General features: G+C 41.8%; 1 long non-coding RNA gene across 1 annotated transcript in view; it reads right to left on the bottom strand.

Annotated features, from left to right (window-relative positions):
- Nucleotides 1-890: 890 nt before the first annotated feature.
- The window catches only part of LOC113929963, a 405,324-nt gene continuing 378,504 nt past the window's right edge, over nucleotides 891-27,710 (bottom strand). The window contains exons 4-5 of the long non-coding RNA XR_003522371.1: nucleotides 3,631-3,679; nucleotides 891-986 (exon numbers count right to left, since the gene is read on the bottom strand). This is a non-coding gene — a long non-coding RNA (uncharacterized LOC113929963). The remainder of the gene's footprint in view (nucleotides 987-3,630; nucleotides 3,680-27,710) is intronic.

Genomic DNA, 27,710 nt, shown 5'->3' on the forward strand with positions numbered 1-27,710 from the left:
AAAACAGACAAGGGCGCACCTCGTTTGTTCTAGGCAGTTGTTCCCATGTGGGAATTTGGGCCCAGTGATGCCCGTCTTTCATTTTTCAAGAATGCTATATATATTATTGGATTTTTGTGTGTGAGTGTAAAATTTTCATTTTTGTAAATGTTGTCCTCTAATCCAAAAATAGTGTTTTAAAAACACTGCATTAGGCAAACAAAATCCATGAGCCTCTAGAATGTCAGTTTGGGGCTTCTGGCCAAAAGACAAGTTACTAAAGGAGATGTTTACACAGCCTGATTTGAGGGTCAGAGTGATCTGCCCTCTCCATGGAGATCAAGGAACACTGCAAAGCGGGAATGCCTGAGTGGTGTGAATAGGAACTCTCCAAGCAGATAAGGGAAAGCAGGGCATGGAAGGCCATGGTCAATGCCTTTGGAGCTGGCTATATGAGAAAAAAGTACCTAAGGTCAATGGAAAGGAATGGGAATATGGGAAAATGGAATAAGTAATTGTGAAAAAAATCCCTATACTCTACAGTGGCCACATTCAATGTAAAAATGTATATACATCATTTTTTTTTTCAATCTCCTTTTGCCTTGCCGAAAGACCCTCATGAGTGAATTCAGTTTTAGGTAGACTTCCAGAGAAGTAAAGTCTTGCCAACACACCATGCTCAGGGCTATGCTTGCCCTTTCCATCACTCACATTCTCAAGAATGTGGCTTCTGGCATTATTACACTCTCTCTCCAAAGTTATCAATTTCTCCTTCCTCAGTAGTACTTTCTTAGCAACCTACAATATGATCACATTTTAAAGGAAAGAAAAAAACTATTGGACCTCACGGTGGTTTCAATCTGCCGTCTTTCCTCTCCCCTTGTATAACAAGTCCCCTCACGGGAGTCCTCCGAGTCTATTGTCTGTCCTTCTTCATCTCTATTCTCTTGTTATCCACATGACAACAGACGTTTACTGTAACTGTGAGGAATGTGGGGTCGTAGACACTGTAAACAAGGGATCAAGCGTATATTTTAGAAGTAGTATTTTCGTTGCCACATAGAGAAAGAATTGAAGAAAGGCAGCAGGGAAATGGACAAGACCTATCAGGCCAGTGCAATGGTCCGGGTAAACAAATGAATAGCTTGGCCTAGGGGGGTGCAAGGAAGAAGATAGATAGAGTCAGAAGTATTTAGCATTGTCAACAATCACGTATCATATGCTTCAAAGTTGCTAAGAGAGTAGATTTTATTTGTTCTCATCACAAAATGAAAGGGTAATTATGAGACACAATGGAGGTGTTAGCTAACATGCTAGTAGTAATCATATTGCAATAGATAAATGTAGTAAACCAACCCATTGCACATTGTGAAATTTAAACTTACACAACGTTACATGTCAAGTATACTCAATCATTTAAAAAAAATAGAGAAGGACTTAGGGAGAGAGAACCACCAGGGCTTGGCAACTGATGCAACGTGGGAATTGAGGGAGAGGAAGAAGTCAAAATCAGTTTTCTGACCAGGGCAACTACTATTAAAGACATGGTTGTTTCAGGTGGTTTCTTGGCTATGAGGCTGCAGGGTTGCGTCGTGAAATCCCTTTCTCCTGTTCCCTCTGCTTTCCTTCCCTCTCCCAAGTATGATCTTCTCCAGAGGCTTCTATATTTATATTAGGAATGAAATTCAGTTTCCGGAACTGGAAATATTTTGTTACTTTTTTTTTTTTTTAACTTAAGCATCAAGCAGTTTTATCTCTTCTCTCTGGAGAGTTACGCTGCAGTGGGACCGATTTTTATCTACTTGGCATACTTTTTTCCCACTGGTTGTAGAATTTCCACATTCTATATTAAGAATGAAAGTTCCAAACCCTGGAATGAACCCGAGGCCTGAGGTCGGCTTTCTGCAGGAAATACCCTGCACAGGGAATTAGGCTCTAAGGAGAATCTAGTACTCCAGAAAGGAGTTGACAAAATGTCAACAAAAAGGAGGGAGTCCCATTGAAGTTCATTTGCTCAATAGCACAGATCTGGGTGGGATTCTGGCAAGGACAGTAGCGGCCATTAAATGAAGGGAATGCAAGGGGAAGGGAATTAGACCCAGGCAGTAGCCTTGGCTTTCTCTAACACATTTGTTTAGTCAAGATATTCTTACTGAGGGCCCTCTTTCTGTCAGGGGCTCTGCAAAGGGTTGGGGCATGACTGTGTCTTCCATAGACACATTTCCTTCTTCCATTACTATGGATCAATCACATATACATATAATTTCACATTGTGATAAATGTTACTGTAACCCTAATATATCTGAGAGAGCATTTGGCTCTATCTCTGCACACATTCAGAGCTACTTCAACACCCAAATTTAGGTAGAAAGAAATTGGATTTTTTTAAACTTACTTTACTTAAATTCAACTAGCCAACATATAGTACATCATTAGTTTTAGATGTAGTGTTCAGTGATTCATCAGTTGCATGTAACTCCCAGTGCGCATCACATCACGTGCCCTCCTCAATGCCCATCACCCAGTGACCCCCCCGCCCCCCGCCCACAACCCTCAGTTTGTTCCCTAGAGTTAAGAGTCTCTTATGGTTTGTCTCCCTCTCTGATATCATCTTATTTAATTTTCCCCTTCTTTCTCTATGATCCTCTGTTTTGTTTCTTAAATTCCACATGGATTTTTTTTTTAATTTAAATCCTTTAAAAGCCATTAAAAAAAATCATCTAAATGTAAAGTCCACGGTAACACCTACTAAAATTCTCTTACCTCTACTATCCTTTTCCTTACTCCTCTACCGGTTTCCTCAATCCATATGACAAAAAACCTCTTCTGAGTTTGCATGGTTTTTCTTTTTTCCTCCTCTCTTTCCCCATCTGTCTCATTGCATTGTTTTCAATGAAGTCTTTTTCCCCTGCAAGAAAATCTTTCCTCTTCAGTGAAGCTGGGAAAAGGGTAGATATTGGGCTAGCCAGATATAATTCCCTTTGGCAGGCTGTGGGAGGGGAGAGTCCATAAATACTTCCTTGTGAGTGTTCGACCTGATATATTCTGGGGAGCAAGAATAGAAAGCCAGGAGCACATACAGTAAGATGCAGCCTTCTCATGCTTGAGAGCAGTTCTGATGGGGCAGGAGTTAGCAAGGGAGAGCTGGGAGGGAGTGGAGAGGGCATTCTAAATGGAGGTGACAGACCACCACGGAGCGGAGGACTAATGCATTCAATTCTTCCCCTCAGAATGCTCCTCCTTCTCAGTTTCTCTCTTCCTTCTGTCATTTCCTTTTTTATGTTCCAACATTGTTTCCTTCATCTCTGTCTATGCAACACTCCTCCTCAGTGCTTGGTTCCCTGGTCGCTCTTCAAGCACAGCCATCAAAGGTCGCTCTATCTGAGCGACCTCCAGATAGACCTCTCCCCTTTGCCCTGACTGCTGCCTGCCCTATGAGTTTCTTGCATGGACTTCTAGGGACATGGTCGGCTTCTCTTCAATCCAGCAGCTGCTACCAGATGAAAGATTAGAGATCCCCAAGATTGCCCTTTATGATTCCAAGATTAATATTCCTACCCCACCCCTGATGCCCTAGAAACACACACAGCCCAAAGTGTTCAACTGAAAAAGGCCCAAATTTTCCCACAAGCACAGAATATTATGACTCACCCTCATGTCCAGGAAGATGCCAATTTGCTTAATTACATTTAAGGTGAACCTAGAAGAGAGGATAAAAATTAACAGGGACATAGTATTAATGGCAGTTGGCATTCCCTTGTTGGGGACCTACTTTTATAGGACGTGATATTCTAGTAACTTTATAGAAATTTGTTTGTTAAATTCTCAGTGATCATGTAATATTTTAATTGAGTTATCCTCAATTAAAAATGAAATTGCTCACCAACTTTGTATGAGGACAGAGGTCCCCACTGGACCCTGAAGGCCATTTGTTTAAGACATATATGAACTTAACAGTCGGTAGATCTATGGAATGTATTAACCCAATAACCAGTATATACTGAAAATGACTTCAAAAGAATCACTCACATTCTCTAATCCTCAGTTTCTCATCCATTAAAAAGAAGTAAAAATAGGAGTATTTATCTTAAAAGATATCTAACAAGATGATGTTAATAAAATAAGCCACATAATGAGTTATTATTCAGTGCCTGGCACATATTAACTAGTCTGTCAGTATTAGCAATTGTGATTCTGGGGTGTGCATGTATATGTGTGTTGATAGAGATATACATACATGGATATATCATACTACCTTTAACTGATCTCAAAATTATAGACATTAGGTTCTTATTTCTTGATATTATATGCAACATTATGATGGACATCCTTGTCTTAAAAAAAATAAAATTCTTGCAAGTCTTTCTCACTTCTCACAAGCTCACTATATAGTATCCCTGGCATCCACAGGGTCACCCTCAAAGAAAGGATTCCTCCTTTAACAAAAGAAAATGTTTCCAACAGCTCCCATATCAAACCAAAAGATGATGTGTGACTGATGTTTGTCCTAAGCATGATCAAAACAAGAGCTATCCCCCAAATCATTTCTCCTCGTTATACTTTAGTACCAGGAAAGGTACCAGTGAGCTCCACACGGGAAAGAAGAACAATTATTCTGAATATCGCCCCATGTCTAAGGAAGCAAACTCTGGCAAGAAATCTGCAGGGTAAGGGTTTGGCACCGCTGCTCCAGATGGGAGAGGATAAAGGTGTACTGTGGGTAACATAGGCACACAAGGAAAAGAGTAGAGAAATATTTCTTCTATGTTGGCGTCCATAAATCATTGCTTGTTGGGGGATCCTGTTATGCTCCTTCATATTTAAGAAAATTGAACTGCTACTTGTTTAGGTGAAATGTGATTAGGTGAAATTTTGATATGGTTAACAAAGTTACAGAATGGACTCTTAGGTGCTTATTTGCAGTCAGAACAAGAAAACTCTTGAAATCACTTATCCCTTCTTTACTCACTCACTCAAAAATCTAAGTGGCTAGGGCACCTCGGTGGCTCAGATGGTTGAGCGTCTGCCTTCGGCTCAGGTCATGATCCCAGGGTCCTGGGATTGAGTCCCGCATCGGGCTCCCTGCTCCTTGGGAGCCTGCTTCTCCCTCTGCCCCGCCCCCCCCGTCTCTCATAAATAAATAAATAAATAAAATCTTTAAAAAAAATCTAAGTGGCTAGTATGTGTCAGTCACTATCCTCAGAACTCTGTATAAGAGGCGCTGGACAATAATTCAGCATAAAAACAAAAGAAAATTAATAAACAAGCATTTGATTACATGTTCAGAAGAGCCCCATGAGAAAATTGGCAGGGTCTTATATACCTCCTCATCGTGCTGATGTTGAGCAGGGCCATGTAGCTTACTGTGGTCCATGGAACACAAGCTGACATGAGAAAGGCAGAGGCCATAGATGTGACTGTGATGTTTCCCGTGGTTCTCACACTCCCGAGATCCACTATTAGAAAGAGGTCCTCCAGGAAGCTGTGGAAGCTCCAGCCTGGGTCCGAAGTGTCCACCAGTCCGCACTGACTAAAGCTGAACTACCCTGCCCCTCAGCCTGAAGCAGCGTCACCAGCCACCCTGACAATATCATCTGTCCCTCACAGTTGCTACCTGCGAATCTGCAAGCAAGAGAATTAATACTTGTGGTGGCTGTAAGCCCGTGAGCTTTGGGGCAATTTGTTATGCAGTATTAATTGTAGCAATAGCCGACTGACCCAGAAATAGAAACCTAGAAGAGGGTACAATTGTAAGAAAAATCTGAAAAAAATATTTTCAAACTCAGTGGTAGGTGTTTAGGAAACAATAGGAGATCAGGAGAATCATGACCTATGTTACGCAATGGTGAAACACTGAGTAAAACATGCAATTAAAGTAGTTCCTACGGTAATCTAGAAAGGCAGATATGCACTTCTTGAACTCAGGGTGTGCACAAGGAGATACAGATATGGAATGGTAAAAGCCTGAATCGGCTGTAGGTAGCCACATTTGATAAGGTGCCACACAAAAGAGATGCGCTCAGAAAAGAATGGTCTGGTTTGCAAACACAACTGAGAGAAATACAGAGAACTCAGAAAACTGGGGATATGCTGTGTAGAAAATGATACTGTTTTTCATCTCTGTACTCCATCCAGTAAAATATCCTCAAAGTAAAATAAAGCCTGAAGGAAAAGACCAAGAACATGGCCATTAAGATAAAGTCCAGGAGCATCGTCTAACTCAAGAGTGTGGCCATCACAAGCTTTGTTAAGACCTCTGAAAAGATTAAGTAGATCCTTTTAGCTGCACAAAGCGCTCCTAGAAAGATCACACAGAAGTGTGAGGTGCCCAAATTAAGAACCACAATTAACTCTAGAGAGAATGGCATTTTTGAAAAGAATTACAAGTATGGCTTCAGTGCATGGAATTTACTGGAATTAAATACATAACCAACCCACTCAGTTTTTGAGACAGTTGTATTGGCAATCATGCAGCCATGCTGGACTAGAAGAGATTGTGGCTGTTAGAGATTTAAAAAGACATCTGACTTACTGAAATTTCTCTAGGCAAGAAGCAGACTGAGAATGTTGCCTAGTTACTGAAAGGGAGAAATCCTTGCCTTGCCCTTTTAGAAATGACTAAAGAGTAAAAAGAAAAGTTCCCCAGAAAGCAGAGCCAGAAGTTGTAGAAAACAATCCTCCAAGAATCTACTTCAAGGAGGCAGAATGAGGATGGAGTAAAGTTTCCCAACCCATTGGTGTTGGGCTGGCCATGTGACGTGCTTCGACCAGCTGGGTGTTAATGGATATGATGTGAGTGGAGGCCAAGTGGCTTGCTCAGGATGACTTGGGTCTGGCAGCATTACTGTGGCAATGGCTGACATAGCAACTCCTGTTCTTGGATAGAACTTGGACCATATGAACCTAATTGACCTTGAATACACAATGAAGGCAGATCCTTTTAGTCATCTTCCCTGACACCACCACCACTCACTATTTTTTTATTTTAGAGAGGGAGGGAGGGAGAGAGAGGGGCAGGAGGGCAGAGGGAGAGGAAGAGAGAGAATCCCAAGCAGGTTCCACACTCAGTGCAGAGTCCAACTCAGGGCTGGATCTCATGACCCTGAGATCATGACCTGAGCTGACACCAAGAGTTGGACACTTAGCCGACTGAGCCACGCGGGTGCCCCTAATTTCTTCATAGCCCTTTTCTCTTTCTGGAGTTATCTCATTTACATATTTCTTTGTGAATATTTTTATTTACTGCCATATCTGAGTGCTTAGAACTGTTCTTGGCTCATAGCAATAATGAAGAGACGTGCTTTGACTTAAAGTTCCTTTCTCTCTCAAAGATACTTTCATTCTCACAAGCTTAGATTCATTTGAGATATTATTTATATTTAAGGAGTAAAAGGAAACCATTAAATGGTTGACTGAGAAATTTATCGAGCTGCTTCCGAGAGACTCAGGTAGACATTGCTGACAAATACTGGGGAGCCCTCAGAAGACAGTTCTCAAATAACTCTCTTTCCACTAGTGAGCGCCTGTGGACTGGAACATAACAGAGTTCTGTTTGCTTCATTGTGCCCAGGATGCCATGTGTCAACTTGTAATAGTTGGTTCACCTTTACCTTTCCATGAAGCCTGTTATATTTTAAACAATACCCATCAGATCTCGTAAGGCTTGATATTTATTTTATTTCAACTATCACTCTTCTTTGTCAAGTGTAGTCTCACGCACAGCAGGTGAACCTTAATGGTTTAAGGAATAAATAGAAAACTGACGGACTCACACCCATTAGCTAATGGATTACTAAGCAAAGGGGACTACATTCCACCCCAGTGCACTTAGCCCAGGGTTGCTGGGAATTTTAAAGACTCCAGGCTAATGCTTCATGGGCCCAGGGGATAGGCGCTCAAACTCAAATATGGCTCCTTTGATAGACAGGTGAATGAATGTGGCTATCATTATGTAATCACACAACTTAGGAGTTATTTATTATCGAATGCACAACACATTCTAGGAACATAGTGGAGGCCCTTGGCTTGCCACCTTGGTACGTTCGTCGGCTATCACCTGGCAGACAGAAGGACCCTGATGGGACAACTCAGCCAGCTTGCCCGTACTGACTCCTTCAGTGTGCCAATATTTCACGGGAAAATATGTAAGGAAAAGCAGGCTATTTTAAAACACATCTCTTTGAAGTAAAGGTGCGTGACATTCTCTTATCTGGAATGCTCCACATCTTTGTAAATTAGCCACCTTGCATGTTGTTCCGAGACCTTCTTTCCATAGACTTTAGTCAGTTGTCTCAGATATATGTGCCTCATTAGCATCCAAGCAATGCAATCACTTTTTTATCCCGAATCTCATGATTTTATTGGGCTATTAAGAGCTTGATTTGTGGGCAGTGGGAACAGCCAGAGAACTCATACCATTGATCACGCTATCCAGGAGGGGTCCCGAAGAATGAAGAAACCAGCTGGTGCAGTCCCAGCAGCACGGGGGGTGGGGGTGGGGCCAGCCGGCACAGTGACAAGCCCGCCTTCCGAGGGGCAGTTCACACATGGCCCGCAGCAGCTGCGGCGGCCCATGTCATTGCCCCAGAACACCTTCAGCGGTGGATTAGGGGGTGGGAAGGAAGGGACTGAAAATTCCCTGCTTCCAAAGGAGGTTCTCCCAGGAGAGACCATGGACTCTGAGAAACAAACTGAGGGTTCTAGAGGGGAGGGGGGTGGGGGGATGTGTTAGCCCGGTGTTGGGTATTAAAGCGGGCACCTACTGAATGGAGCACTGGGTGTTATACACAAACAATGAATCATGGAACATTATATCAAAAACTAATGATGTAATGTATGGTGACTAACATAACATAATAAAATAAAATAAAAAAACAAAACAAAACAAAAAAACAAAGGAGGTTCTTGACCTGTTCAGGGTTTCAGGAAAAGGGACCAAAAAAACATAGTAAGAGACCACTAAGCTATTTCCTACCAGTCTATCTCAGAAAAATCAGTAGCTAATGATCAACCTCTTGATCTCTGCTCTGATTAAAGGCCAAAGAATCACAAGCCGGTAGGAGCAGAAGGGATGACCTTAGAGATTATTTTTCTAGTGCTGCCACTTACAAGATGAGAAGAGACTCAGACAGGGGCAGCATTGTGCCTAATGTCACAGAACAAGGGCAGCGCCAGCACTAGAGTCCCCATCTCCACCCCTACTGTAAGAGCTGTTGTTCTCATTCCCTTTCTGTGCTCCCCTAGTGGCTGGGGCAATGGAAACAAAGATTTCTCAAGGGAATTTTTTTTTTTAAGATTTTATTTATTTATTTGACAAAGAAAGAGAGAGAACAAGCAGGGAGTGTAGGAGAAGCAGGCTTTCTGCTGAGCAGGGAGCCCGATGTGGGGCTCGATCCCGGGACCCTGAGATCATGACCTGAGCTGAAGGCAGATGCTTAAATGACTGACCCACCCAGGCATCCCCAGTCAAGGGGATTTTTAAAGCTGAAGAGTTGAATAAAAAGGCAAATGCCTTCTTCTTATTGGAAGGTTCTTGTAAAATAATATCCAAGAAGTAGTAAAGCATGTCCTTTTCAGAAAGTCCACATAATTTCTAACTTTTGAAGTCAATTTAATGATCCACCCAGTAATATATGGACAGAATTCTCTTCAAGGATCAGGAGAAATTAATTAGCAAACAGACAAATCCAAGACAATTCCTCTCTGCACTCGTCTCTTCTGATGAGCTGAGCTGTCCTGGAGAAGTCAGAAAGTTCAGAAATGCGTGCAGCTCTGCAGGCACGAGGTGATGCCCCCCCCTCCCCCCGACTGCGTTTCTGCATCTCTTCATATCCTGCTCCCCATTAGCAGCAAGTGTGGTCTCCCTAAGTCACAAATCAGATCTGAAAACCTTTCAATAGCTTCCCACCGCTTAGAATGAGACACCATCCTCTTCTCAAGGCCACAAAGGCCTTGCTTCTCTCTCCAAGCCCATCTTGCGCCCCCTCCCGTTGGCCCGCTCCGTCCCAGAGATAAGCCAGGCTCTTGCCCACAACAGGACCTTGGCACTTGCTCTTTCCTCCACCTACAAGGATTTCTTTTCTTTGCATGTCTCGTACCTTCTTATCCTTTAGGTCTTGGCTCACATGTCACTTTCCCAAATGCACAATTTGAATCTCACACATCCCAACCCTTTCCCAATCCAGTCATGCCCTACCCCAAAGTCCTGTGTTTCTTTGTTCTAGTACCAAACACAAACTCTGCTTATTTTCTATTTTCTTATCGTACCTCCCATATGAATGTAGGTAATACAAGGGCAGAAGCTACGTCTACACTGCTCACTATCGCTTCTTCAGCACATGTTATGGTGCCTGGTACCACGTAAGTGTTAGGAAGTATTTGGGGAGGCATAGAAAAAGATCCTACCCTGGGAACAGAGAAGAACAGGGGTTATAATTTCTATTTTGCATAGAGAAACTGAGGCCCAGCACTTGCCCAAGTGGATCAAGAGCTGTAACTTTCCCCAGGACTTGCTGCTCCGGGCTAATGACTAGCAGGGGTTTACAGAGGCTTCCCTCTAAAGCAGAGATGCTGGAATGGGCTGCTGTGGAGTTCAAAAAGTAAGGCAGAGCTCCCCCAAAGCTTGCCAGAGACTTCTCGAGGCTCTGACCAGCTGGTGACTCCTCCAAGGCCACTGAGCTGGTAGGTAAGGGCCGCACTGGGTCTGATTCCGAAGCTCATGTTTTTAATCACAGGGATAATTCACAGATTATAAGTGGCCATGTGAGTGACCTAAAGGACTTGAAAAGAACTGTTTAGTAAGAAGATCCTAGTCACCATTAACTATGTACACTGTTGTCATTGACTCCTGATGGAAAATGAGCCAAACAGTCTCGAAGCAAAGGGCAGCTTAGTTAAACCGGCCGTCTAATACGAACACAGAACAAGTGAGGAGCGTTGGTTTAACAGTAGCCATACATGTTTCTTTTTCTTTCGGACGACCCCTGCTGCATATCATTCTCCACATTGGTCCAGGTCACAAATTCATAAAATGGTTGTGACAGGACACAAAGAAACAAATGTTTCTCTCAGGCTTTTGTGTTCCACAAGCCCTCAGGTAAACAAAGGTGGTAGTCATTCACAAAATGTTTGGGAAAGGTCTCATGCATAGTCCAAGGAGTCTTCTGAGAATTCGGCTCCCCCTGGAGACCTGAGAGTTCTTCTGGACTTGGGGAAGGGGGGAGGTGGGGGGTTCCTGATGAGGCAGAAGTGTGGGGGTCCTGGAGGAGGGCTCTGTCCTCTGCTTCATCGGGGGTGTCCCAAGGCCCCTGGAAGGGAATGGCCAGTGTGGAACGAGGCAGACGGGGCTGGCCAGCCTCCCTGGGAGTTCTGCGCAGTGGGAAACCTGGTCACAGAACAGCCCTCTGCCCTCAGGTGGCATGGAGCAGCCACGGGGATGCCAGGGCTGACGGATGAGCCAGAAATAAGCACGCCTCAGCAGCAATCAGCCAGCACTGCAACCGAGGGCGCCCAGGCCACAGCAGCTCAGAAAAGATGCTGACAAGATCAGAGAGCCGACCTCCCAAAGGTCTGGGAACCCCACTGACGGCCCAGATCTGAAACTCCCCCTCGGGCAGGAGAGACCGAGGAAGCCCCAACTCCATGGAGATTCGGTTTCTGCCTCAACAGTGGAATGGGATTTGAAAGCAAAACTCAGTTTAGGAGAAGGGCAATTTGCATTTCTTGCACCCCCGAGAGTAGGACTTCAAGCTGCCTCTGCGCTGCCATTTCCACAGGGGGCCTGAGGTTATTTCCATCGTGAGGCTTGGCTACTAAACCCCCACTCTGAATGCCATCGTCCACTGGGCAGGAAGGGAAACACTGGCCTCCTCCCCCAGCCCTGCGGGTTCATGGGGGCACAGTCTCCAGACCAATCTACATTAAGAAGCTCCAGGCCCCTGACTTGGGAGCCCCCAGGCCCCCCCATCCAGTTGCGGCCTGAGCACCCTCAGAAGCTGGGGCGCCGTCGGCCAGCCCGCCATCAAATTTCAACTGAGTTTCAAGTTGATTTTGGAGAAAATTTATACAGCTTACAGGCTTAAAGCGTTTGCTTCATCCCAGAGGACAGGCAGACGAGGGGAAGGGAGCAGAACGGCTAACATTATCGAGAGGAGAGGGAAGCAAGGCATCCCCAGGAGACCAGGAGGAATGAGCCCCGGAGATTCAAAGAGGGCAGATGACAATTGTCAGATGAGTTTCATCACTCGGCTTTGCCTCTACCTGCTCCCAACTTCTCTGAACAATTGTCCTTTGGGGCCCAAACTTTCCCTGTTTAGGCTCAGCCCAAAAGTGAGTTGGCAGGAAGTTTGAGCAAAATTGTTTCGGGCATCCGGGAGTTATGCATGCAGGCAATGAAATGACATTGTTTCTGCCTTCAAAATAAATAAGAGAGTTTTTGGTCACAGAGAACTCAGCAATGAGAACTCAGAAATGACTGAACCTCTAGACGTCGGGAGTCCCACATCCCTGGAAAGCAAACAAATCTCTAAGACATGGGGCAAAATGTTCTGAATAAAGAAGCTGCCGGAGTTTGAGGGGAGCCGGGGAGGCAGACAGATTCTGTTAGCAATGTGAAACTTTTTTCATTTGGACTGCATAATTACCATGGGGTGGAAAGCGCTACTCTTATTCACATGCTCTTCTGCTCAGCCACCGAAGAGAACAAAATTCCCTTTGCTAGGCCTCCAGTTCCTTATAATTTTCCAGAGTACTCCACAACATAATTGCATGGTTCCAAATGGACAAAGCTTTGTGCTTTTCCTTCTGGTCTCCCTCCTCTCACAAATAAATGGATATTTTACACACAGCGCCTTCAAACACAAAGAAAGTAATAAAATACTCTAAATCCAGAGAAACAGCATTTGCAAACGAAGAGGCACAAAACTATTTGTACATACTTTGCAGAGGCCAGGGGTAAAGGGCAAGGCACGTCTTCTGGGCAAAATTCTACCTCTGACATTTCTTAATCAGTGAGTGCCTCCTAGGTCCAAGGTGGCAACAGTGGGTATGGGTTCTATATAGCTGAGTTGATGTCTTTCCTGGTCTCTGTATTTTTTTTTTTTTAACAACATAGCAACATACAATCTGGAAAATGGGTCTCTAAAGCCTCTTTCCCCCTCTGTGCCTATGCGGCACCACCGCTAACTTGGACACATGCCTTCCTCTTTCTCTTGCTGCCCTGCAGACGAGCTATAAGATGGCAGAGAGGCAGGTACATGTGCCTGCAGGAGAAATGTGCTTTAAACCTCTCAATACATTACCTGTCTGGCTCTGGCATGCAGCAAGCATCTCCAGGCTCCCCTGGAGGCGTCCCTCCCGCCCTCACACCCTTTGATATGCAAGGAGCTAAGGCCAAATCAGCTGTTCTATAATTTCAATTGTAAGCATCTTCAGAGATGAGTGCTTTGGCAGGGAGGTGCCAGGGCCCCAAATTGGACTCCATAATGAAGCCCTCAAAGAGGAGCGATTTTGCAGAATTTAATGGGCTTTGGGGGACAATTTCACAGGCTGGTTTCCAGGAGCACAAATATTCAAATCGCTCAGCCCCTATTTGAAGGCACATCTGAAGGTGCACCCTACAACCCGTGTGTAGCAGGCTCTTTTGAATCTTGTCCTTGAAACAAAAAAGAGGGAAAAGGAAAGAAAGAAATGCAATGCCCCCTGGGACTTCGCCAGCAGAGGCTCCGGGTAAGTGCGGAGTGACTGCAAAGCCCTGCAAGGAGTCCTTGGGGCTGGAGGGAGGAAGTGGATGAGAGAGACCGGAGATGAGAAGGGCCTTCAGCAGCCATCCGGGAGGCGGCGGCGGGGGAGAAGAAAGGGAGACATGCACTAAAAACAACAGAAACACAGGTGGAAATGGCCTTGTGGGAAATCAGCCTGTCAACAAACAAAGCTGGAGGCTAGAAACCGCCGCTTCCCCAGCCCCGGCTCCTGGGCAGGGAGATCGTTCCGTAAATAAATTAGCGGTGGCTTTGACTGCTAGGAAATTAATACTGACACCATGAAAGCTGCAAATGACTCCCTTTTATCAGGAGCAGAGGCGCTACACTTCGCAAAGGGATCTTTTTTGCCATTCCGCCTTTTATTTTGCTTTGTTTTCTCGGGGAAAGTAAATTAGAGCCACTTACATCAGCAGCTCAGGTTAAAGAAAGGGGAAGAAGAAAGAGAGAGAGAAAAAATAGTTTCATTTCATGTACCAGTGGTTTAGAACTTCATTTAGAGCTAATCACACCCCCATCTTCCTCCGAGCCATCCCTGCCAGCAAGGCAGCCTACATTGGCAATTGGAGGTCGCAGGCGCTCTGATCTTCGCTGGAAATGCACCCACTGGCCGGAGGGAGAGGGTCTTAGGCCTTCCGGCAATGGTTGGGCAAGTTCAGTTTCTGGAAAAGGCAATTAACTCATGGCCAAGTAAACCGGGAACTAATTGTTAACCTACCCAGTGTGGGCTTCTTTGAGAGGGTCTGAGGCATTTCCTTTGACTTGAGCTCTTCCTCCAGAAACATGGCTGCATTTTTCCCTTTCAGAAGATAGGAGTAGCTCCAAGTTTATTAGGAGGGGTAACCTCCCCTAAGAATATGACCCAATAAGGCAAAGAGAAGGCCCTGGAAATGTAGTCATGTTTATGTTCTGGTGAGAAATCAGAATATCTTCTTTTCTACCCCAGTCCTGCCTACTAACCACCCTTCTCCCCAGACAAAATAGACCAGGGATTTTAAAAGAATTGGATACCTTTAGGAAAACTGGCATGTTACAAACCTCTATCATCCAATATCTTATGAGTTAAAACTCTCCCTTAACAATTTCCATACTTTTATGGTACACTCAAAATTGAGGGAAATAAGAAGGACTTTGAAGCCTCATAAATTCTGGACTATCAGAGATACAATTATTTGACCTAAGTTTACAGGAAATTACATGTTGTCTCTTTATGCCTTGGGAAAACAATGATCCTTATATGGTTATGGTGACTACAGAAGAGCCAGAATTCAAGATTAGTGAACACGGGTCCAACACTAGCAGAAATCAGGGGCTTTATTGCACATGAATTCTTTAGCTGGTATAGACAAGCTTCCTAGTGCTCCTTTATTACTTTGTTACAGCCGGACTCCCACGTAGACAAGAAACAAGAGTCAAAAGAAAACCCAGCCCTTGGACACCCAGCAATAAAAAAAGAACTTCAGTGGACACAAGAGGAATCACCCTCAAGCAGGACGAATCAGCTCATCGACATGAAATAAAGGAGTTCTGATGAGCTGCACAGGTCCCTCAAACTTTGAGAACCAGGCAGGGCCGGAGCTATAGCTGGTGCCAGGCGAGACCCAAGGGAAGCAGAGCAAAGAAAGCAGACCTGTGCAGGGAGGCTGGGCACATTCGTGGGGAGCCACAGTGATAGCACGGAAAGTGACCCAGGCTGCAGCCGCAGAAGTGGCCCAGCCTGACCTTGCCCTTTCGCCTCCTCCCGGCAGGGGCCTCATTTTCATATGGGGCCCTAGGACACGTGTGTGTTGGGATCAAGGTGCCAGAAAGCTCTCCGGACAGTTGCTTCATGGGAAGCAGACCAATTTGCCAAATGAGCAATTCTGAACAACCAATTTGTCAAATTATAAAGTTTACAGAATTCAAATTGCACAAGATGATTTCCACAGCCTTCGAGGATTTGTTTTTTTCCAAGTTTTAGTTTCAGCAATTAGGAAAGTTGTCATAGATTGGTGAAAATTAACATGCATACAAAGCCACCATTTGGAAAACAAATTAAGCCCAGAAAAATAAAAAAGGATGCAAATTAGTATGGAACATTTAAAAGGCATATATAGGGGCGCCTGGGTGGCTCAGTTGTTGGGTGTCTGCCTTCGGCTCAGGTCATGATCCCAGGGTCCTGGGATCGAGCCCCGCATGGGGCTCCCTGCTCCGCGGGAAGCCTGCTTCTCCCTCTCCCACTCCCCCTGCTTGTGTTCCCTCTCTCGCTGTATCTCTCTCTGTCAAGTGAATAAATAAAATCTTAAAAAAAAAAATAAAAGGCATATATATCCTTTGTGTCTGAATGGTTGAGACATTTGAAATTTGAATTCCACACAAGATACACAATCAAGCCAATTTAAGAAATCAATGAATTAAGAGATGATGAAAACACAGTAGACCGGACTCAGAAAAAGCTTTAGAAGAGACCCTCGCTTTATCACTTATGTCGACCTGGACTCACAAAATGCCAACTGCCACTAACATAGAATATAGAAGGAGTTTTCATTCTGAAAATTCAGAGGCCCCAAAGAACAGGACGTAGGCTCTACTAAACTTTGGCTGGTCTCTGCTGAATGCCTGTGGCAAATGGCTGGCTGACTCTTCCAGATCTGGTTTAAGGTATTTGTTTGAGGATATTTGGTCACTTGATAACTTGTCAGATTGGTCACTTACTGAATCTGCTTTTGGAAAGTGGACCTGGAACCTTGTTCAGCAGTCCTCAAATACACAGGTGCTCATGTTGGACATAGCTGGCTGGCATAGGGTGGGCTGACAAGCAATAGCTCATTTAAAGGTGTACAAGCAGCAAAACGCTGTTGAGTTTTAGTACCCACTCTCACTACAAGGTTTCATATCATCTCAGCAAAGAACAGAAGAATGCCAAAGTTGTACTGAATTTAAAAGGAGAAATGCACATTTGGATACGACTTGTAAAGCACGAAACTATTAATAGATAAGGTAATAGACCATACTTGTTCATCTACGATATGAGAACAGCAATTTAGGCACAGATGATTACACAGGATGCTTGATTTTCCAGGCTTTTGGGGGGAACAACACTAACGTTGAGAAATACTTTCAACCAATACTTAAAGGCAAAGGGCTGCTCTCCATTTTCCTCATGTTTTTTGATGAGCCCAGAGTCTCAGCTACTAGCTCTCCCACAAGTGTCCACGATTCCAACCACTCAACATAACAAAGACTGTCCCTTGCCCATAGAGTACCTTTGTGTAAATTAGAAAATGACACCTCTTCCTTTAAGACACATTATTTCCATGGGTCAGAAAATGACTCTAATTCACTGATTTTGGGTGGATACTTTAGTGCCATCTGCAGAAAAGGTGTCATTATCATTTTACCAATTTGGGCTATCAACTAGGCGAATTGTGCTCCTGTAGATAGGAAATCCTTGTATAGTGTGTAATCTGCACAACTATGTGGGGAATTGGACCTCAGGGCAGAATATGGACTGGAAGATGGGATGCAGACACTGGTTGATGAACTGTAATGGAGGAGAACACTATAATTGGCCTGAGGCCAGAGGAGAGGCTCCAACCGGAGAGGATATGGTTTACCTGTGATACTTATTGCAAGTGCTTTCTCAGTGAGCACTGCTGGCCTACGACGGAGTTCAGACCTACCTCATTTCCCTTCGATCCTCTCCTGGATTACCCTTGTTCTGATTTCCTATTCTACTAATATTTCAGAGTATGTTCTGACTTCCATTTCTCATGATTTAAGCCAGACACTTCTACCCCAAAATGACCATTATCCTCTTCTAAGCTATTCACATTTATTATGCATAAGATATGTATTAACATGTTTGCAGTAGACTTCTGGCATTCACAGACTGAACCTTCTGGTTCAACCACTTGTTGGTTGTCCCCAAACATCCAAAGTTTCCTGGTGAGTGAGCTGGACCTTCTAACCAGCATTCACTAAGTGTTGTTGTTCTCATCCCATGCATTTTATGACAAAGTTGTACATATTGGGGGATTCGAATAGGTCTCTGGACTAATCCTTTTTGGATGTTAAGAGTCTACTCTACATTTAGTTTGGTTCTAACAATATACTATCTTATACTGCATGCCAAGCATTCATTTGTGTTAGTCTTACCTTCCACTTGGGGACAGGAATCCTGTCAATATATTTTTGTCTTTTTCCCAATACCTTTCTCAATTCAGAGAATATAAGAAATTATTCTCAATAAGAACTTACTGAGTTAAGAATTCACTCTATGACAGTATTCTAAGCACACTTCACCACAATATGAGAGAGACTGGTACCAAAATATCTGTGGCAGATCTCACAAGGGATCGGTTTCCCCCAGTGGGCCATGTCTTATCTCATAGATGAGACAAAGTAGAACTGGATTTCATCAGGATGCTCCAATATACTAATTTAGATTGAATTATACAGATAGTGAGGTTTAAAGTTTCCATAAATTCTTACCTATCAGACTACAACTTCATCATTTCATACTTTTAGAGCAAGTCCAGGGGAACTTAGTGGTATCCAAATAGAGACAAGTTCCTGGTGAATTATAAGATAATGAATCATGAGACTTGATTTTTTGCTCCACTGATGTCCTACTTGATGCCTTTTGAGGAATCCTGGAGGGACAGCTTACAGCCCTTCCAGAAGGAAGAGTGATCAGAATGTAAGGATGCAATCAAGGGAACTTTGACATTGGCTCTATCGCTCCAGAAAGGTACCTCCCAAGTTGTATTCCATCAGCCATTAGTCCCAGGGATTTTCTGACTTGTCTCACCTTCCCCTAAGTATGGAAAACATATGTAGTCATCTGGAGAATAACAATACATTTGATATCATAAAGGCTTAATTTGGCTTCACCTGGCTTTTTCCAAATATATTGGAACAAGGAACTTCAACCCCTTTTTGGTAACACTCATTAGCATCCTCCAGAACTAGTGCTACATGGAATGTGCATTGGGGAATAAAGCTTTGGAAAAAGGGCAAATGAAGCCAGATAACTTGAAGACAGCTAGCAAAGCCTTCAATATACTTAATTATTAGTTATGGGAAATTTACATGCTAAGTAATATAGCTATTACATGATGTTTATACATAGTTGGCTGAGAAGAATTTGCAATATATCGGGTATAACCCACAAATAAATAATAAGGCAGCCTAAAGATAAGAATAACTTAAATAAGCCTAAAGGACAGCATCTAACTTTCCTTACATTTTAAGTGATAGGAAACAAATGTCTTCATAAAAACATACCAGGGGCACATTCAGTAAAGCATCCAGCTGGTCCACTGCTTTCCTCTTCTATAACATAACTCGGATGGCCCAACTGATCCTTATTATCGACTAGAAGGCAACCCATAGAATCAGGCAAACTACTTGGGAAAACCAGCATTTTAAGGATTTTCCTCAAACCCCAACCCCAGATATACAATGTACACATCTGCAATGTATCCTGGATTATAAGAAGGTGGATGTTTAATATATAGAAGACAACAACAGATTTGCAGGCAAAGTATCATTAGAATGATGGAAAAGTCCAAAGTACAAGGTCAAGGGCTCCTTTGGAGTTGTTGAATAATTATCTTGACAGGGCAACTTTCAAACAAAATTGGAGCAAGAGATAAAATTTCTAGGGCAACTTCCTTCTACACTGGAAAGTCTTTAATGTGATATACTTAGAAATCTGTGTTTTCCAGCCCTTGGCATAGTATGCATAGAAATCTGTATTTTCCAGAATCTGGAACAGATTCATCTGATCATCAAGTCAGGAAAAAAAGAAAAACCTTTGACTGTGAAAGACAAGAAGTTAGTTGAGTCTAGAGACAACAAGACAAACAGATTAAATCTATTCCACTGAAACACAGATATATAATTTCTCTCCAGAGAATACCAAAGATTGACAAAATAAAGAAATAACGTGTTTCTTAACTTGTGAAATGTGACAGTCAATGGCATATGGCAAAACAAAATGCAAGGAAACAATGTTATAAGTTTTCCAATGTTAGTAGCTATGGAGGAAGTAGAAGCTTGTCTCTCCTCTTTGGAAGAAAGTGCTGAAAAGAAGCCACTCTCAAAAGTTCCTTTATAGAAAAGCTCTCCTTACTTTTACTAGAGATAGTACTCTACCGTTGGGGCATAGGGAAGCAAGATTGACCAAGTCAACTATTTGGTATTTTCTAGGCTATCTGCTTTGCCTGCAAACATCCTCCAACTAGTAACAAAACTGTATCAGTGTATCACTTCCACTCTCAGGTCATGGTGTGGGCACTTGACACAGACCCGGAAAGCGAGAACATTCCTTTCTTCTCTAGCCATAGTGACTGGTTCAGGAATGCACACGGGACCTCTGCTGGGCAACGAGAATCACACACAGGTCATTTGGCAGAGCTAGTGGGAAAGAGGTGCTCTTATTTCCCAGGGAATTGGCTAAAGTAGAAGGCTGAAACCCTGGAGCAGCTGACATCCACCTCTGCTTACACATGGTAAGGTCTTGTCTGAAGGAAAAGCCGAGGGTGAAGAAAACAGAGCTAAAAGTTACAGAGATAGATTCCTGGTATTATCTGAGTACTTGAGTCAGACCATGATGAATTTTCATCTTCCTGAGTTAATAAATCCGCTTTTATGTTTACCCAGCTTGGGAGGTTCCCTTTTCTTTTCCTTTTCTCTCCTCTCTTCCTCCTCTTCCTCCATTTCCTTCTTTTCCATCAGCAACCTAACAATAAAGAAGCTGAGCCTAGACCAGTGCTTCTATCGATTGATTTGGACAAAGAGCTGGTGAGTATGATTCATAAGCAACAAATAAGAAAGCTGTGCATAATAATGACTTTTTAGAACTGTGCTCAAATAGATTTGGAAGCCTGATAAATACTTGATGGTCAACATATTATACTATGTGGTAGTTGGTTATGAATTTAAAGCAGTTTTTATACTTCGTTGTAAGTACTTCATATATATCAAATGTGTATATATACATTTATATATATATATATACATGAATTCCATATAGCTATCTCACACAATAAATAATAGCTAAGCATAGAAAGACAAAGTATCAGTATGCCCATCTAGAGGGTAAACTCAGGAAAGGCAGGATGAAATGTGCTTTCTTTCCCACTGGATCCCCACTGTCCATCACAAAACCTGGTACATGGCTGGCTTTCTATTTGTGAAGGAAATAAACAATAGCACTTCCTTTATTTGCTTTGGCATGTTCAAATTTATCTGTACTCAGATTCAACGAAAGTTGCCAAGTTCACTATTCCTCAAGAGGGAAGAGAGAAATCAGTTGAAACATATTTTGATGTATATATCGGACGATAAATAGTTAACATCCTCCACAGATAAAGACTAAATGGACTAAGGAGTTTGTAAGCAACTTGGAATGCTGATAAGCAAAATTGTGTTTCAAGTGTGTTGAATAAAATATTGAATATTCAGAGAGACCTTCTTTGAATTTTAGGGTTTGCTAAGATCTTAACCTAAAATTTCTCTCCTTAGTCCTTGAAAAAAAAGCAAATGTTTCCTATAATATGCCAGCCTTAGAAAAGATTATTCAATAAATGAAGAGAAATGGTTACTTATTAGAAAGCAAAAAATTATATTCTTTTTTAAAATTTTATTACGTTATGTCACCATACAATACATCATTAGTTTTTGATGTGGTGATCCACGATCCATTGTTTTCGTATAACACCCTGTGCTCCATGCAGTACGTGCCCTCCTTAATACCTATCACCAGGCTAACCCATCCCCCCGCCCCCCTCCCCTCTAGAACCCTCAGTTTCTTTCTCAGAGTCTGTAGTCTCTCATGGTTCAATTCTCCCTCTGATTTCCCTTCATTTTTCTCTTCCTTCTCCTAATGTCCTCCATGCTATTCCTCATGTTCCACAGATAAGTGAAACCATATGATCATTGACTTTCTCCACTTGACTTATTTCACTTAGCATCATCTCCTCCAGTCCCATCCATATTGATGTAAAAGTTGGGTATTCATCCTTTCTGATGGCTGAGTAATATTCCGTTGTATATATGGACCACATCTTCTTTATCCATTCATCTGTTGAAGGGCATCTCGTCTCTTTCCACAGTTTGGCTGTTGCAGACAATGCTGCTATGAACATTGGGGTGCATATGGCCCTTCTTTTCACTACATCTGTGTCTTTGGGGTAAATACCCAGGAGTGCAATTGCTGGGTCACAGGGTAGCTCTATTTTTAAATTTTTGAGGAACCTCCACACTATTTTCCAAAGTGGCTGTACCAACTTGCATTCCCACCAACAGTGTAAGAGGGGTCCCCTTTCTCCACAACCTCTCCAACACTTGTTGCTTCTTTACCTGTCCATTCTTGCCATTCTAACTGGTGTAAGGTGGTATCTCAATGTGGTTTTGATTTGAATTTCCCTGATGGCTAATGATGATGAACATTTTTTCATGTGTCTGTTAGCCATTTGTATGTCTTCTTCAGAGAAGTGCCTTTTCATATCTTCTGCCCACTTTTTGACTTTTTGACTTGATTATTTTTGGGTGTTGAGTTTGAGAAGTTCTTTATAGATCTTGGATACCAGCCCTTTATCTGTAGTGTCATTTGCAAATATCTTCTCCCATTCTGTGGGTTGCCTCTTTGTTTTGTTGACTGTTTCCTTTGCTGTGCAAAAGCTTTTTATCTTGATGAAGTCCCAAAAGTTCATTTTCGCTTTTGTTTCACTAGCTTTTGGAGATGTATCTTGAAAGAAGTTGCTGTGGGCGATGTCAAAGAGGTTACTGCCTATGTTCTCCTCTAAGATTTTGATGGATTCCTATCTCACATTGAGGTCTTTCATCCACTTTGAGTTTATCTTTGTGAATGGTGTTAGAGAGTGGTCGAGTTTCATTCTTCTGCATATGGCTGTCCAATTTTCCCAGCACCATTTATTGAAGAGACTGTCTTTTTTCCATTGCATGTTTTTTCCTGCTTTGTCAAAGATTATTTGGCCATAGAGTTGAGGGTCCATATCTGGGTTCTCTATTCTGTCCCATTGGTCTATATGTCTGTTTTTGTGCCAGTATCATGCTGTCTTGATCACAGCTTTGTAATATAGCTTGAAATCGGGCAACGTGATGCCTCCAGCTTTGTTTTTCTTTTTCAACATTTCCTTGGCGATTCAGAGTCTTTTCTGATTCCATACAAATTTTAGGATTGTTTGTTCCAGCACTTTGAAAAATGTCACTGGAATTTTGATCGGGATAGCATTGAAGGTATAGATTGCTCTGGGTAGCATAGACATTTTAACAATGTTTATTCTTCTGATCCATGAGCAAAAAGATTATATTCTTATCTTACTCCATTTACCAAGGCATCCTCCAGACAGATGAGGACTTTAAATATAAAACATAAAGCAATAATTAAGAAATATAACTAAATGAATTCTGTATAGGAAAATCATGATAGATTTGGCTTGTACCTCCAAAACGGTACGAAGAAATCAATAAGCAAACAACAGACTGGGAAATATACTTTAAATCTGGAATGGACAAAGGGTTGATATTCTAAACATGTATAAAGTACATGAACATGCAATTCATGAAAGAAGAAATATAAACGGCTGATACACATATGCAAACAATGTTCAACTGTTGCAGTAATAAAAATTACAAAAATAAATCAAGATATAATTTATTTGGCCCAGTCAAATGGAAAATATGAACAAGATTCATAACCCCCAATCTTGGCAAGGGAAATGGGCCCTTCCATAAAATTTGATCGGAGTAGAGTTTCAGTACAACTTTTTCTGGAAGATGATTTTAAAACATGTACTAAGCCTTTAAAAGAGGTCACTATTACATTCCTCTTCACCAGCAATTCTATTCTTAGAAAAAAAAATAGAGATGAGTATGATGATTCATGTTTTAACAATTCACATAAAAGATCAAGCTAGAAACAACCACCATGCCCAACAATAGGGCACTGGTTAAGTAAATTATATTCACAAGATTGAAGATGTTCTAGCAATGACATTATGTATTGACAAGGGAAGATGGTTGTAGCATACTGCCACGGAAAAAGTGGGTTCTACAACAGTATAGTACAATACTGTTTTTATAATAAAAATAATACACGTATTCAGATATGCATAAATAATGAATAGAAGAGCATAATGTAAAATATTAACCATAGTCATTTGGGGTTAATGGCTTAGTGGGACTATGGATATTCTTTTCTTTGCATGTTTCTTTGTATTCAAAGATTTTTAATGGAAGGTGTATGCATAACATATATACAGAAACACACACACTATGTGTATAGTATGATGCATTTTCAGAAATTAAACAAACCTATGTAATCAACTCAAGAAACAGAATATTTCTGGTTTTACAGAATTACTCCAGGATTCTCCCTATTTTCCCTTCAGTTGCTGATAATTCTTCCATTTGATTATTATGACTTCCAAAAACATCGAATGGTTTTGCTTGCTTTATATAAATGAGATCACACAGTTACAGTCTTTTGTGTCTAGCTTCTTTCATGCAACATTATGTTTATAAGATATATCTGATTTATTATGCCTAGCTATAGTTTGTTTATTCTCATTGTTGTGGAATATTCCATCATGTAGGCATACCACAATTTATTTATGGTTTCTACCCTTGATGGGGATTTGTGTAGTTCTCAGTTTGAGGCCACCATAAATAGTGCTGCTACAAATATTCTAGAACATGTCTCCTTGTGAACATATGTACACATATTTGTTAGATACATACCTAGGAATGGAATTGCTGTGTCAGAAAGCAGGGTATTCTCAGCTTTTATACCATCAACCAGTTGTCTAGAGGGGTGTACCATTTACTCTCTCACTATCAGCACAAGAGAGGTATGCCCTATTGTTTACTCTGTTATCCAGCTCTTCAGGCAATTGTGACACCAATAAGGGAGCAGCAGAAAAAGAAATCAAGGAGTCGATCCCATTTACAATTGCACCCAAAACCATAAGATACCTAGACATAAACCTGACCCAAAAGGTAAAAATTCTGTGCTCTGAAAACTATAGAACACTTAGGAAAGAAATTGAAGATGACACAAAGAAATAGGAAAACATTCCATGCTCATAGATGGGAAGAACAAATATTGTCAAAATGTCTATATTACCTAAAGCAATCTACACATTTAATGCAATTCCTATCAAAATACCACCAACATTTTTCACAGAGCTAGAAAAAACAATCCTAAAATATGTATGGAACCACCAAAAAAAAAAAAAAACCCAAAATCTGAACAGCTAAAATAATCTTGATAAAGGAAAGCAAAGCTGAAGGCATCATAATTCAAGACTTCAAGCTATATTACAAAGTTATGGCACAAAAACAGACACATAGATCAATGGAACAGAATAGAGAATCCAGAAATGGACCCACAACTGTATGGTCAACTAATCTTCGACAAAGCAGGAAAGAATATGCAATGGGAAAAAGACAGTCTCTTCAACAAATGGTGCTGGGAAAACTGGACGGCGACATGCAAAAGAATGAAATTGGACCACTTTCCCACACCACACACAAAAGTGAATTCAAAATGGATGAAGATCTCAATGTGAGACAGGAAACCATCAAAATCCTCGGGAGAATACAGACAGCAACCTCTTTGACGTGGGCTATAGCAACTTCTTACTAGACGCGTCTCCAGAGGCAAGGGAAACAAAAGCAAAAATGAACTATGGGACTTCATCAAGATAAAAAGCTTCTGCACAATGAAGGAAACAATCAACAAAATTAAAAAGCAACCTTCAGAATGGGAGAAGATATTTGCAAATGACATATCTGATGAAGGGTTAGTATCTAAAATCTATAAAGAACTTATCAAACTCAACACCCAAAAAACAAATAATCAGTTCAGAAATGGACAGAAGACATAAATAGACATTTTTTCCAAAGAAGACATACAGATGGCTAATAGACACGTGAAAAGATGCTCAACATCACTCATCATCAGGGAACTACAAGTCAAAACTACAATGAGCTATCACCTCACACCTATCAGAATGGCTAAAATTAGCCACACAGAAAACAACAGATGTTGGCAAGGATGTGGAGAAAGGGGAACCCTCTTACACTGTTGGTGGGAATGCAAACTGGTGAAATCATCCTGGAAAACACTATGAAGTTTCTTCAGAAAGTTAAAAGTAGAACTACCGTATGACCTAGCAGTTGCACTACTAGGTATTTACCCAAAGGATACAAAAATACTGATTCAAAGAGGCACACGCACCCTGGTGTTTATCAACAATAGCCAAATTATGGAAAGAGCCCAAATGTCCACTGACTGATGAATGGATAAAGATGTGGTATGTATGTGTGTGTATACATATATGTGTGTGTGTGTGTGTGTATAAAATTATATGTGTGTTATATATATATGTACATACACACACACACACACACACACACACACACACACACACACTGGAATATTACTCAGCCATCAAAGAGAATGAAATTTTGTCATTTGCAACAATGTGGATGGAGGTAGTGTGTATTATGCTAAGTGAAATAAGTCAAAGAAAGACAAATACGATATGATTTCACTCATGTGGAATTTAAGAAACAAAACAGATGAAAAAAGAGAGGAAAAAAGAGAGAGGCAAACCGTAAAACAGATTCTCAACTATAGAGAACAAACTGAGGGTTGCTGGAGGGAGGTGGGTAGCGGGATGGGCTTAAATGGATGATGGGCATTAAGGAGGGCACTTATTGTGAGGAACACTGGGTGTTATATGTAACTAATGAATCACTAAATTCTACTCCTGAAACTAATATTATGCCATATGTTAACTAAATAGAATTTAAACAAAAACTTGAAACAAACAAAAAAATCAATTGCCTCTATTTGTTTGTGACAGACAACCCTGGGGAAAAATTTTTCCCAGAGCAAGCATTCAGTTAGGTTAAAAAAAGACAACCTCCCATGTGAGGCCTTCCAGGGAACCATCAGACAGGTCAAATAATGGGAATGAGGTTTGAAGGAGCTCCAATGCCATATTGCCCCCTTCAGTTGCTGCCAGGGGGTTGGGTTTCACTGTTATTATGAGCTGTGGGTTTTCAAGGCTACCAAAGAGTTGGGTGGGTGGGGGTGGTATGGGAATAGGGCAACCAGAAATGCCACAGAGCCTCTATTCTTACTGAACTGCAGTCTCTTTTCTTTACTAAATGTTCTCTCAAGGACTGTAAGCCTTTGGTTAATTCCCAGAGTTCTAAAAAATTGGTTCTGACAATTTTTGCCAGTTTTCTAATTGCTTTTGTGGAGGAGATAATTTTTGGAAGTCGAAATACATTTTTACTTACTCCATTCTAACCAACATCACTCAATATGCCATTTAAAAATTTAATCCTTACCACAATCCTATGAGACACATGTAAAGATTGGGCCATTGTACAGATTATAAAACTAAGACTTGAGATCAGGTGCTGAGGGGTACAGTTAGTAAATGGAAGTGCAGGGGCTCAGACTCTGGTTATTGAACCCTCCTGCTTGAACTCTTAACATTACATTCACTAGTGAAGCGAAGATGGGAGCAAACAAATGCCCCAAGCTTTGGCCCTCCTCTCAGGTCCACCATTTCAGGAGGTGCAGTGGGGTTTGGAAAGACACTGGCATTATTTAACTTGAGTATAAAAGGGAGATTCTATTACCACTTCTCTTCCTAAAGCCTCAGAATCCAAAGATTCTGCATAGAGTAATAACATGCTCCGAAGTGCTAGGTAATTGTTGTTATATGATAGGCAGTAGACTAGAAAATAATATTTTATGGCATTCTCAGAAAAATGCCAAACAGGCCTAAACTATCATGTTCTTCCTGGGGGAGCTTCCTCCACAAGCAGGAAGGGCCCCTCACTGTGTGGGCTGAGTTCCAATGAGGAAAGCTTTCAGCTTATGTGATCATCAAATTGGTGTTTGTGCCATTTGTCCTCTCCCAACTCCATGATTATATG

The sequence above is a fragment of the Zalophus californianus genome, chromosome 5 (assembly GCF_009762305.2).
Source record: "Zalophus californianus isolate mZalCal1 chromosome 5, mZalCal1.pri.v2, whole genome shotgun sequence".
In the NCBI taxonomy this organism is placed as follows: Eukaryota; Metazoa; Chordata; class Mammalia; order Carnivora; family Otariidae; genus Zalophus; species Zalophus californianus.